Source organism: Leptonychotes weddellii, chromosome 3, assembly GCF_054177405.1.
Source record: "Leptonychotes weddellii isolate Sample4059 chromosome 3, ASM5417740v2, whole genome shotgun sequence".
Classification (NCBI taxonomy): domain Eukaryota; kingdom Metazoa; phylum Chordata; class Mammalia; order Carnivora; family Phocidae; genus Leptonychotes; species Leptonychotes weddellii.
The window spans coordinates 83,527,205-83,540,143 of record NC_138371.1 but is presented as its reverse complement, the minus strand read 5'-3'; the positions used below and the strand labels follow the sequence as shown (position 1 = coordinate 83,540,143).

The window sequence follows — 12,939 nt, the reverse complement described above, 5'->3', positions numbered from 1 at the left end:
GGGAATATAAAACAATTAATTCTTACTAGACAGTTGAAGATTTCTTGAACAGGACACATTTGAGCAGGAACTTCAAGAATCTCATCTCTGTTTTTCGTTTTCCTTAGAGACTCCTCTCCCATCCCACTACCCAGTGCAATATCCTTTTCTGGGATATGATACAACATGAGGGAAATAATAAATTTCTATTTCAGGAATGACCACTGGCTTGCAGTGGGGAGGACTAATTTATACTTGCCCAACTTCTAATAATGACAAATACAAAATCATAGCCAAAACATAGCGACTGCTTAGAGAGAGAGGCAGCAAGCAAAGCACAGCCAGAAGGAATAAATCTGCTTTTTATTTAAGGGAAACTCTAATATCTAGGTCCATCTAGCCTTCTTCCCATGGGACACTAGGCCTTATGTTTTGCTTAGTCATTAAGTGGGAAAGAGCAGAGCAAATGGGTTCTTTTATTAAATTTATTCCCAAACATCTTTGAAAGAAAAATTGAATAGTCCAGGTGATATCAATGCAATCCGTTGCATAGCAAATTTACTGGGAGAGACTATATGCAAAATCCTATTTCTATGTTTCAGACAGTATGCTAAGCAATACATGTATTTCACTTCATCTCTGCAAATCATGAAGGAGATTTTAATATTTCCACTTTACAGGGGAAACTGATACTTAAGGCAAGTGGTACAGTGGGAGTTCAGACTCGGGTCTGATTGCACAGGCTGTGCCACACTCTAGCCTTGATACACAACTATTGTCTTTGAGCTAATTTCAAGTAATAGCTAGAGCATTGAGACAGCCACTTCCCACCCTCCAAAACTTTGTTCATGTTACTAATTAACTATGCATGCTTCAATATTTCTTTCTTTCTTTTTAGGTCCAAATAATTTGATTGATACTCTTCAGTCATGTCTCATTTAGCTTTACTTCTATTCTCAAGAACTATTCCAAAATATACTCATTTCAAATTTAACTAAAATTTTAAAAAAATGTTATTTCCTCATAAGAATTATTGGTTCCATCAAAGTTACACGATACTCTCTTTGACTTATTTAGAACAAAATCCATAATTCAAGATCCACTTTTCACTTAAAAATACTCCTGGTCTTGGGGCGCCTGGGTGGCTCAGATGTTAAGTGTTTGCCTTCGTCTCAGGTCATGATCCCGGGGTCCTGGGTTTGAGCCCTCCACATTGGGCTCCCTGCTAAGTGGGGAGCCTGCTTCTCTCTCTCCCACTCCCCACTGCTTGTGTTCCCTCTTTCGCTCTCTCTCTCTGTCTGTCAAATAAATAAAATCTTAAAAATAAATACTCCTGGTCCCTACAACAATGAAGCATAAAGAGTTTGCCCATGTCTAGATAAAAGCTCTGCCACCTAAACTTCAAATTCCACAACGTACTCAGAGTCTTTTCTTCCTCTGTTAGCATCTTTGCCATTCGGTGATGGATATCTGTTCCTTCACTTGCTTTCTTTTCAAACTTCATCCCAGTGCTCTAATAAATCACAGATTTTTTTCCTAGCAAGTTTTATGTCCTTTTATAATGGTGAACATGACTTGCATAGTACATGGAGTACTGAAATATTCTGAACAAATGGAGTAAGGTCATTTTGATTCCAAATATTTGCCCAGGCAATAGTTTACCATTTGGAACCAACCTGAAAACCAATGAAAGCATGACGAGCCATCTGCTCATTCCTTCTTTCTCATTCTCAAAAATTTAAAACAATTATTTCCGTTCCTATAGCACCTTTTTTTCCCAAAGAGTTTGGCAATTGTCATGTGTATTATTTCACTTATCAATCCAAGCTTTTCACTAAAATAAAAATAGGTCATTCAGAATAAAGTAAAAACTTACTATGTATCTTATCCAATGGTATCTTCCAAGTTTTCTCCTCATGGGGAACCACACAGTACAAGGATATCAAGTGTCTTACACCAGCCTATGACTTCAATAAGTAGAGATTTCCTCTCCCTACCCTGACCAAGTTCCCATGTCTTTTTTTTTTTTTTTGAGAGAGAGAGAGAGAGCCCACATGAGTGAAGGGGGAGGGGCAGAGGGAGAGAGAGTATCCTAAGCAGGCTCCACGCTCAGGACAGAGCCCACTCAGGACTCTATCTCACGACCCTGAGAGCATGACCTGAGCCAAAATCAAGAGTTGGACACCAAACTGACTGAGCCATCCAGGTGCCCCATGGAATCCTTTTCTGATCACATATTCCATCTGTACCCAGTTTCTAAAACTCTTCAAATATGACTTATAGAACTCCTGGTCCATTATAATGAAAGACAACTTATGTTCTAGACCCTGACTCTTTTTTGAGAATACCACTTCTCCCACAGCCCTTTCAAATAATAGCTGTTAGCCCCTCTGTGTTCTCAGACACTGGGCTTGCAGGAAGGAAAGGTGCCCTCTTACCCCCTTACTGCTCCTTCCTATTTTCTCTTCCTTCTCCATGGAAACACTCAGTTTTGAATCTCAAATGATCAGGTGCTTCTACACACCAGTCCTCCTGGCTATAGTTATCAACTCATACTAAGGCCACTTCTTAATTTTTGCAGATTTTTGATCCTGCTTCATTGTCATTTTCTTTTATATCACTATTGCTTCTTGGTGATTTCAATGTCCTTCCAAGCTAATATGATCCTTCTGATACCCTGGCTTCCTAATTTCTTCCTAACTTCCTATGATCTCTTCCCATGATTATACCATAGACTTTGTCATTATCTGATCTATACCCCCTCCATATTCTCTATTTCCAGCATCATACTCTTTGACAACCACCTGCCATCTTTTTAGATCATTCCTTCCATGATCTTCTCTTCACTCTCCCTTTGAACCCATCAGGATACAAAATTCATCCATGATATGTTTAACTTTAGTTTCACTTTTTCTGACCCATCTTGGATTCACTCTTTTTCTTATCCAGCCTTAATTCTGTGACCAATAATTGTAATCCCTCCCTTGCATATATTAATGACTTCTTTGCCCCTCTCTAGCTTCCTCATAGGCCAAAACACATCCCTGGTTAAATCCAACTCTCTGCCTATTCTATGCCTGCAACTGTGCAACTGAACCTGACTAAATAAAAGCATAAAACCATGATACAGCCCACTAATCTCAAGTGGGCTCTTAAGACTAACTGGAAATTATATTTCCATATCCATTTCTTTTCTATCTACTAATGGACTATTTCATACTTGAAACATCAATACTTCTTCCCCATCCTCCTTTCCTACTTGATGATTTGATAAAGCAACCAGAAAAGAACTTCACAAACTCTGACCACATCTACTCACCTACCTCCGTCTGTGCCCATACACTCTGCTTTCTCTCCTGGTACTATGGATGCACTGTCCAGGCTCTTAGATAACTTCTGTCCTAGGTACCAACTCTTCCAGTCTGCTCAAAGACCATGCAGCAGCAATTATCCCCCTTTTTCCCCTGAACCATGATTGTCTCTTCTCTATTAGATCTTTCATATCAACATAATAACTTACCATTTCTGGGGCGCCTGGGTGGCTCAGTTGTTAAGCGCCTGCCTTCGGCTCAGGTCATGGTCCCAGGGTCCTGGGATCGAGCCCCGCATCGGGCTCCCCGCTCGGTGGGAGGCCTGCCTCTCCCCGCTCCACTCCCCCTGCCTGTGCTCCTCTCTCACTGTGTCTCTCTCTGTCAAATAAATAAATAAAATCTTTAAAAAAAAATAAAAAAATAAATAACTTACCATTTCTTCTTTTACAAAAAAAAAAAAAAAAAATTCTTCCTAACTAACTCTACTTCATTCTCTAGCTACCATTTATTTCTGTCTTTCCCTCTATAGAAACTCTCCCGGTATTTTCTATTATATATCTCTCCTCTTATTTTCTATTCTATCATTTATTGACAGGTTATTTCATTCTCCCTTGAGCCCTCTCTGTGTTTTATCTCCAATACTCCACTGATATTGCTCCTTTCAGCATCCCTAGTGACCTCCAGATGGCTAGATCTGATAGTAAGCCCTCAATTCTCACCTTATTCTAGTAGTAGTATTTGACACCTTCTTTCTTCACTTGACTTTCAGGATATCCCCCCTCAAATGTTTTGCGTCACACCTCATTTGCCACTACTTCTAAGGCTTTTGTTATGGTTAATTTTAGTGTCAACTTGACCAGGCTAAAAGATACACAGATAAGTAGTAAAAAATTCTTTCTGAGTGTGTCTGTTAGGGTGTTTTGGAACAGACTGGCATTTCATTTGATAGACTGAGTAAAGAAGATAGCTCCCACCAGTGTGGGTGAGCATCATCCAATCTGTTGAGGGCCTGAATGGAATAAAAAGTCAGAGGAAGGGCTAGTTTGTTCTCTGCTGGTGTTGGGACATCCATCTTCTCCTGCCCTCAGACATCAGTGCTTCTGGTTCTCAGGCCTTCAGACTACAACTAGGACTTATGCCATTGGCTCCTCTGATTTTCAGGCCTTTGGGTTTGGACCAGAACTATATCATTGGCTTTCCTGGGCCTTCAGCTTGCAGACAGCGGATCATGAGACTTCTTAGCTTCCATAATTGCATGAGCTGGCCCCTTATAATAAACCTCTTTCAATGTATCTTTATATCTCTGTGTAAGTCCTATTGGTTCTGTTTCCCTTGAGAACACTAATACAGCTTCTTTTTGAGTTCCTCCTCATTTCCCTGACCTCTTAATTTTGGAGTGACAAGGACTCGATCTTTGGCCTTTTATTTTTCTATCTATGTTCACTTTCATTTCCTTCAGGCTTTAAATTTAATTTAAGTACTCTTGATATGCTGACAACTCTGAAATCTCTCTCTGAATTTTAGATTCACAGAAGCAACTGCCTATGTGGCATCTTTTCTTAAATGTGCAATAGGCTTATCATATTTAATATGTCTAAATACTAAGCTCCTAATCTCCCAAGCCCAACTCAACCTCCTCCATCTCATCTTTGCTCTGTTTCAGTTAATAAGAATGCTGTCCTTCCAGAGACTCTGATCAGAAACTGTGTATTCCTCCTCGAGTCTCCTCTATTATGTCCACCTTATCCAAATATGATGCTGTAAGCCTTTTCCCTCTCTCTGCCTGGATACTCTTTACTCACAAGACCCGTGACTCTTTCTTTTACCTCCTCAGGTCTTTACTTAAATACCATTCTAAGTGAGGCCCTCCCTGACCTTCCTATTTAAAATTTCAACCCTCTACTTCCAACATTTCCTATTTATTTCCCTGTATTATTTTACTCTCTAAAATATATTACCATTTTAATGTATGTATTACTTATATTTTTGCTTATGGTCTATCTCCTCTGTCCCTCACTACTATATTATAAACTCCATAAAGACAAGGTCTTTTTTTTTTTTCTTAGAGAGAGAGAGAGCCCACTTGCATGAGCTGGGGGTGGCAAGGGGCAGAGGGAGAGGGAGAGAGAGAGAGAATATTGAGCAGGTTCTACACTGACGTGGGACGCTATCTCACAACCCTGAGATCATAACCTGAGCTGAAATCAAGAGTCAGATGCTTAACCAACTGAGCCACCCAGCCACCCCCAGAGTATTTTTTTTAATTGCTCATTGCTCTATCCTAGTACCTAAAATAGCATGGAACATAGTAGGTACTTACCAAGAGTTATAGAATGACTAAACAAAACAGCTATCCTTAATGCTTTACAGGACAAACACTGTCACCTTATGAATTATGTGTTAGGACTACAACTTTCAAATAATTGTTTTGAATTTTACACACCCACCAGCCATTCTGAGTGTCACAAGGTTTCTTATCTGGAGAAGACAAGTCTGCTTGTTTTAGTGGCAGGAGTCCATTCCTTCCCCGCTGAGTACAAAGCAATTCTCAGAGGGAAAGCCCAGTACTGTATTCTTGAATGAAAGAAAACTGTGGTTTTGATGTGTTACGGTCTAAATGTGAGTGTTGCTCAGTAGCTTGGTGAGTACTCACCTCCTTCCTTCCTGCAGCATAGCATTTAGGAGCCAGCAACATCTTATTCTTAATCTGAATCATTTCCCACAACACATATACTCCTCACAGCATATTCTCTTCTACATACTATGTTCGTGAGTTTATGCTTGACTCTACCTCACCACAACCACCTTTTGTAAAATCAGCCTCTATCAGTCAGGGCCCAACCAGGAAAACAGAAACCAATCCAAGTATGTAAAACAAACACAGGGAATTGGTTCCAAAGTTGTATAGGGGCAGGGAGCATTCTATAAAGCCACTCAGTACAGAGGGAAGCAACAGAGATGAGCAACAACAGGAGGCCCCTACAATCCCAAGTTGGAAGGGACAAGAGAGGAGTGTTGTCACTGGAGCCCTGGGGAGGGAGGCATTCCATGTAAGCTGGAGCCAAGTTGGTCATTGCAAGATTTGCTGAAGACACAGAGGATAAGCAGCTGATATTGGAAACCCTACCATAGGCAGAGAAGTGGCACCTTCTCCCTTCTTCCCACCAACCTCCAACCTTCCATCAGTGCCCTCCTTGTCCAAACCCATCCATAAGTGTGTGCCTGTGGACACAGCATGGACTCTGGAAAACACAGCCTATGGGGGTTAGTCAACCTTCCCCTGTCACTGCCTCCTTACACTTTGTGCCAGAGCAGAGCAAGGGAAAAGCAGAGAAATAAATTTCAGGGCAAGCAGCTCCATGAATAGGCACACAAGATGTGATTTTGTTCATTTCTAGCTGTCAGAAGTTAATTTCCCCAAAATATCTGAAGATGCATATGGCGGGGGGTCTTTAGGATATGAAGTAGGGCCAAGCTTGCTTACTTTTAACAGGCTGGGATGAGATGGGGGGCTTTTATCAGAGGGGAACTGGCAGGAACATTGTGAGAAGAAGGAGTGAGAGGGGAACTGCCTCCCATGCTCTGAGGCTGTTTCAGGTCCCACAGGGGCCATCTCCTTTGCTTTTAAGGGGAACATGAACTGAGAGACAGGTCTGGTCTGGAATATGGGCACCCATTTCCCATGCCATTCCAGGGTTCATAGTTGTTTGCAAACTTTCTTCCCATGACCAGGGCTTTGATTTTTAAGAATCCATAAACTCTCAAAAGGACATAGTTCTAAAAGATTATATTTTACAGGCTATAATTACATAAGTCCCAAATTAGGTAGTAAACACAGGACATTCTTTACAAGAAGTTAGATAACAAAAAGGAACTGTACACTGAGCAGAACCACCTGATTTTCTGGAGGGAACTATTTACACTTTTTAAATTTAAATGCAAACAATAGAATGTGTATCTATACTATTCCTTGAAGTAACATATTATCACACAGCCACTTTCCATTCAGTTAAAGTCAGTGTTGATCAAGCAAAGCATTTGATGTTTGACAACACAGCACATCCCCGACCAGGAATTGTCATGAATCAGTGGCAAAAAGATGAACACTGGGTGAGAGAAACCAGACCCAATTCATATCCCAGCTTTTCCCCTTACTGTTTGGAAATCATTGAAGAAGCTGGCTAATCAAAGTATATTTCTTCATCAGTAATGATTAAAATTTATATTTACTGAATGCTTCCTATTTGCCAAGTACCTAAGTACCTCATATACATTAACTAATTTAATCCCCAGAAACCTATTATTGGCTTCATTTTACAGAAACAGAGAAAGGTTAAATAATTGTATAAGCTCAAATAGATAAAAAAGAGCAGAACTAAGGTGGTTTTTATATGTTGTATACCACAAAAGGTGTCCCATCTAAGGGTCTGCCATTCCCATTATAGTCATGGTAGATTTGTATATTGAATAGGATGATTTTCCGGAACATGGCAGTACGGTGTTTTATTCTAACAAAATCAGTATATTCTGACACTTTTGACAGATGGAGGTAAAACATTTTTTAAGAAGTGCACCTTTTTCAAGTATGCACAAATTTGCCATATAGGCAGCCAGCAAATGCATTGAGTAGAACCAGGATACAGATCTGGGCAGTCAGGCTCCAGGGAGATGCTAGAAGTATGTTAGAAGGATGTGTGATTTCAAGTTAAATTGCAAAAACAAAATAAGGTACCATACATAAAGGATAAACATTTGTCGTTGCCACATAGTTTTCAGGGAAGAAGAAACTATCTATGTACTAATGCAGAATTATAATGCTCCTTTGTTTCTAGATATTTTACCAGAACTCACAGACCTTCATTTTTAGGCCTGGGCACTTCATTTGTTATGGAAGACCAGTGATTTCCTACCCTTATTTCAGATCTTGCCAGTTCCCAAAAAAGGTCCAACATTCACTTACGTTGATAATAAACCTGACAGTCTCCACAGACGTCTTTTGAAGTACCTTTCCCCTCATTCCTTTTTAGAATAATTTTCTCCTCATTCCTCTTTTTCTTTTCACTAGTTCTGGAGAAACTTGGGGAAAAAAATTCAGAGCTGGGCTTTGTCTTACAGAAGATAAGGACAATGTGTGTCGTGTGTGTGTTAAATTTATTAAATTGTCTATATACATTTTCCTCTTGACCTTTTTCCAAGCATCCAATCACAGCATTTTCACCTGTACTGACCCTGACAAAATCATTACTGACACATAAGGAGCCCCTCAAGGAAGCTAGATGTCTTCTCATCAGGTGGCTGAGCTTCCAGAGTAGAATCCTCAGTTCTTCTGGACAGACACCCTTCCTCTGGTTTTGTTTTGTTGCAAAACTTATTTTTCACTCTGATCATGAAAATACACATTAATTAGTTGGAGAAACAATATGTGTTGACAAAGGAAAGTATTGATGAGAGGAAGTTCACTACTTTTACTACAAAGAAGATTCTGGCAGGATGGTCTGCTAACATATTATTATAATAATAATTCTTATAATAAGTAGGATGTACTAGTCCCCCAATAACAGAGACATTTTTCCAGTCAGTTCTCTTTTTTTCTGCCTCATGTAAAGACAGAGCTATTATTGTGGTTCTCTGAATCCCCAGGGGGATGCAAGAGTAGCTGAAGTAAGACAACGTTGGTAAGACCCAAACCTGCCTGATGAGTGCAAGGGCCTCTTACCTTGTAGAACTACATAGACAGTTTTATGTTGATCAGCTCCTCTGGGGAAAGCAGGTGAGAAGATGAATGACTTGGGAAGAATTTACCAAGAATTGGGGTAGAAAAAAAAGTACTCAAAAGTTTAAATACTACATTTTAAACAAAAGTCCCAGGGGGTAACTGTGGGAGGTTGTAAATCCCTGATACTGACTGGTTTCTGAGACCCTTCAAATCCTAAATAAAGATTATAATCTAAATATCAGTTCCCTCCAGGTCCTAAAGCTGAGAATAGTGTACTATACTCCAAATTCTAAATCAAAGTGTTAGATCTTTGAGGTTGCCTGTACAAGAGGATTGGATAAAATTGATTCTGCCATCTATTGCCAACTCACCTCTTGATTATAAAGAGCAGAAAGCAAGAGAGGCCTGGAAGTAAAGAGTGATGGACAGGGTGTTGTCAGCAAGCAGCTCAGGCTATAAGGGAGAAGATTATTTCATCCTCAGAAAGTTTAATCCTCAGAAAGAGAAGTCTGGAAGACATAGGGTCTGACATCTTACCACTCATGGCTGAAAGTCTTCAGGCAACCTTTGAGTAACCTTTGGTAGCAGGTTTCATTGGAAAGTATTTGCTATGGTCTAAATGTGCCTACCCCCTCAAATTCATACGTTGAAACCAATCCACAATGTGATGGTGTTTGGAGGTAAAGCTCTTGGGAGGTAATTGGGTCATGAGGGAAGAGCCCTCATGAATGGGATTAATGCCCTTGTAAAAGAGTTCGCAGAGAGCTCCCTTGCCCCTTCTGTCATGTGAGGATATACTGAGTAGGTGGCCATCAATGAGGAAGAAGGCTCTCACCAGACACCAAATTGGCCAGCACCATGATCTTGGACTTCCCAGCTTCCAAATCTGTGAAAAATAAATGTTTGGTGTTTTTAAGCCATCCAGTTGGTATTTTTGTTATAGCATCCTGAATGGGCTGAGACCATCCTGTGTACCTTTGCTTTGGCAGTACAAAGCTGAATCATTGTCCCTGCTCCATATATATTCTCTGCAAAAGGGATCTGTAAATCATGTTATCTCAAAAGGGGATTACTCAAAGGAGTGAGATGACCCCAAGATGGTTGTTTGGGGGAGTAGGTTGTAAGAAGCCAGGAGTTGAAGTAGGTGCAATCAACCAGTACCTAAGGTATTAACTGTGTCAGATAACTGAAGATTGGAAGTCCCGAACTTGAGAAAGAATTAGCAGTCAGGCCTACAGCACATAGAAGGCCTGATGCGGGGTTACAATGACTCAAGTGAATTAAGTCCTTTTATATCTCACCTAGCTCTGGCTTTGTTCCAATTCTGAAGGTTCAGGGAGCCTACACCTGGGGGAAGAGGAAGGGAATGCAAGCTAAGGGGAATAGTAAAGAAGCTGATCTTGCCCTTTTTGTCCAATGCAGTCTTTCTAGCCTGAGGCAGGCCCAAGCTGGGAGAGCTAAAAGGCTTCAAATAGCATAAGTCAAAGAAACTAAAGTGTAGATGCTTCACTGGATTTTAATTTTAGTATCTGAGTGGAATAGAAGCTATGGGATTATCCATTGTGGGAAGATAATGAGTCAAAGGATCAAGGTTAATAGAAAGTTGTTTTCTGCTTTCATATACCCAAATCCGGCTCATTCAATAGTCAGGATTTTAGAGAAAAAATAACCTTGCCGATTGTGATCAGTGCTGTCAATGAGCTAAGCAGGTCAGGAGAGGCCTCTCTCAGACAAGTGTCCTTGAATCTGAGGCCTGAGTGGTGAGGAGGAGCCAACCAAAGAGATCTGAAAGAGCATTCTCACCTGAGAAAACAGTAAGAATGAAGGCCATGAGACAGAAGCCTTTAATAATCTAGGCATGGACCAAAGGGCAGCATCAAAAACAGAGAAAAGAGGCCTCTGGTAAGGTTGGCATTGGAAGCAGAAGCCTAATTCTGAAGTGCCTTTTAGATTTTGGTCTTGAGTTTGAAATTAATTATAAAGGCAATAAGAAGCTATTAAAGGATTTGAAGGTGATCAGATTTGTACTAAAAACAACACCACCACCACCAACAACAAAGAAAGAAAATGACTCTGGCTTCTGTGAGGAAAATGTATGCTGGTGAGTTAAGGTTGACGGAGGATCACCTGCTGGAAGCATTTTACCAGTGTAGGTAAAGATATGATGTCACCTTGGCCTAGTTATAAGCGGAATTGGCTGAGATGTGGGTGGATTTCAGATATAAGTTGTAGGTAGAACTTAGGCCACACACTGATGAGAGGGTCAATTAAGAATCTTTAGTGGAGGGCGCCTGGGTGGCTCAGTTGGTTGGGCGGCTGTCTTCGGCTCAGGTCATGATCCTGGAGTCCCTGGATCGAGTCCCGCATCGGGCTCCCTGCTCGGCGGGGAGTCTGTTTCTCCCTCTGACCCTCCCCCACTCTCATGTGCTCTCTCTCATTCTCTCTCCCTCAAATAAATAAATAAAATTAAAAAAAAAAAAGAGAATCTTTAGTGGATGCTATTCGTGCCCTGCTATTACCTGCTTCAGTGGTAGATATATCCATTTCCCAGCTGCCATGAGTGTTAGCTGCTAATTGCTCACAGCTACTACCTTCTCTGGAGAATTTTCACAAGTTAAACAGTAACTGCAGTACTCAGAAATTTATGTCCTCCAATATCCCACTTGTGATGATCCAGAAACCTGACATGTGGTTATAAAAGGCCAGCATCCTTGCCTCAAGGTGAAAACAACTTAGTGTACAATTTGTACTCCAGAGTTTCCCAGTGAGATCATGCTGGAGCTAGTCTCACTGAGCTCTTTTCCTCAGTCCTCTCCTGTTTTCCTCCCCCCTTTCCCTGAGGGCACTCACTAAATAAGTCACTTGACTATCACTAAAACAATATCAGTACAATAAATCGCTTGAGAATCCCTGTCTGAGGCTCTGCTTCTAGGGAACCCAAACTGAGAGAGGATTTAATTTTGAACATGTTACTTTTGATATGAATTTGAGGCATCCCAGTGGTAATGTTAAGTAGGTAGGTTGATACATGACTCAACCTTGGAGAGATGGAGTGTTTGGACATCAGTAGCATATGAATGGTATTAATAGCCAGAGAAATGGATGAAGTCTCCAAACAGGTGTAGTATAAGAAAGTCTAGGACTGAGCCCTGAGATTGACAACATTTAGAGGTAGAAGATGAAGATCCTGAAAAAGAGGAAATATGATATCTTGGAATCTGAAGAAACTGTACTTTTATGCCTAGATTTGGGGGTTATAATGGGGTTCTACTTTATGATTTCATGGGAAGTATTAGACTCCCTAGTGACCTTGACTGTCTCTTTCACTATACAACATGGAGAAAATTCAAGAAATGTGATTTTCTGTTACAGATCTTTTAATCATTGATACCTGCAAACTGACGCTTTGAGTCTTCATAATGCTAGGTAAGGTTATTTCATGTTAACTGCACAATTAACTCATGTCATCAATGAAGCTTTTTTCATTTGAATTAAGTTCCCAGTCCCTTTAAAATTAGAATTTTCCTCATTTGCTGAAGTCTTCCAATTACTTTCTAAGTTGAATTAGTAGTGCACTAAACTTTTATTTCCAGAGAAATGAGTTCAAGTAGAGGTCATCCATGCAAATGAGTTGAGTGATCTCAAACTAGTATTTAACTGTGTCTTTAAGTTCTATCTATATTGGTTTATTTTTAAAGACAAATGAAAGGTGAGAATATAGATCTTGTGTATTTATTTAAAGAGAGATTTCTGAAAATGACTGTATTTTCATCTAAATCTTCAGCACCCATCATGTAACTTATCAGGGAGCAAACTTTATGGCAGGCCAGAGAATCCCAAGATGAAGAGACAACAAGCCAAAGAGATGGGTCTAGCAACAAAGATGCTCTGAGTTAAAGATGCCATGGAAATTTTATCTATATAAATTATTAA

The 12,939-nt window shown here is 40.2% G+C and overlaps 1 long non-coding RNA gene across 1 annotated transcript in view; it reads right to left on the bottom strand.

Moving 5' to 3' along the window:
* Nucleotides 1-9,850: 9,850 nt before the first annotated feature.
* LOC145720567 (uncharacterized) overlaps nt 9,851-12,939 on the bottom strand; it is a 136,387-nt gene continuing 133,298 nt past the window's right edge. The window contains exon 7 of the long non-coding RNA XR_014143635.1: nt 9,851-9,892. This is a non-coding gene — a long non-coding RNA (uncharacterized LOC145720567). The remainder of the gene's footprint in view (nt 9,893-12,939) is intronic.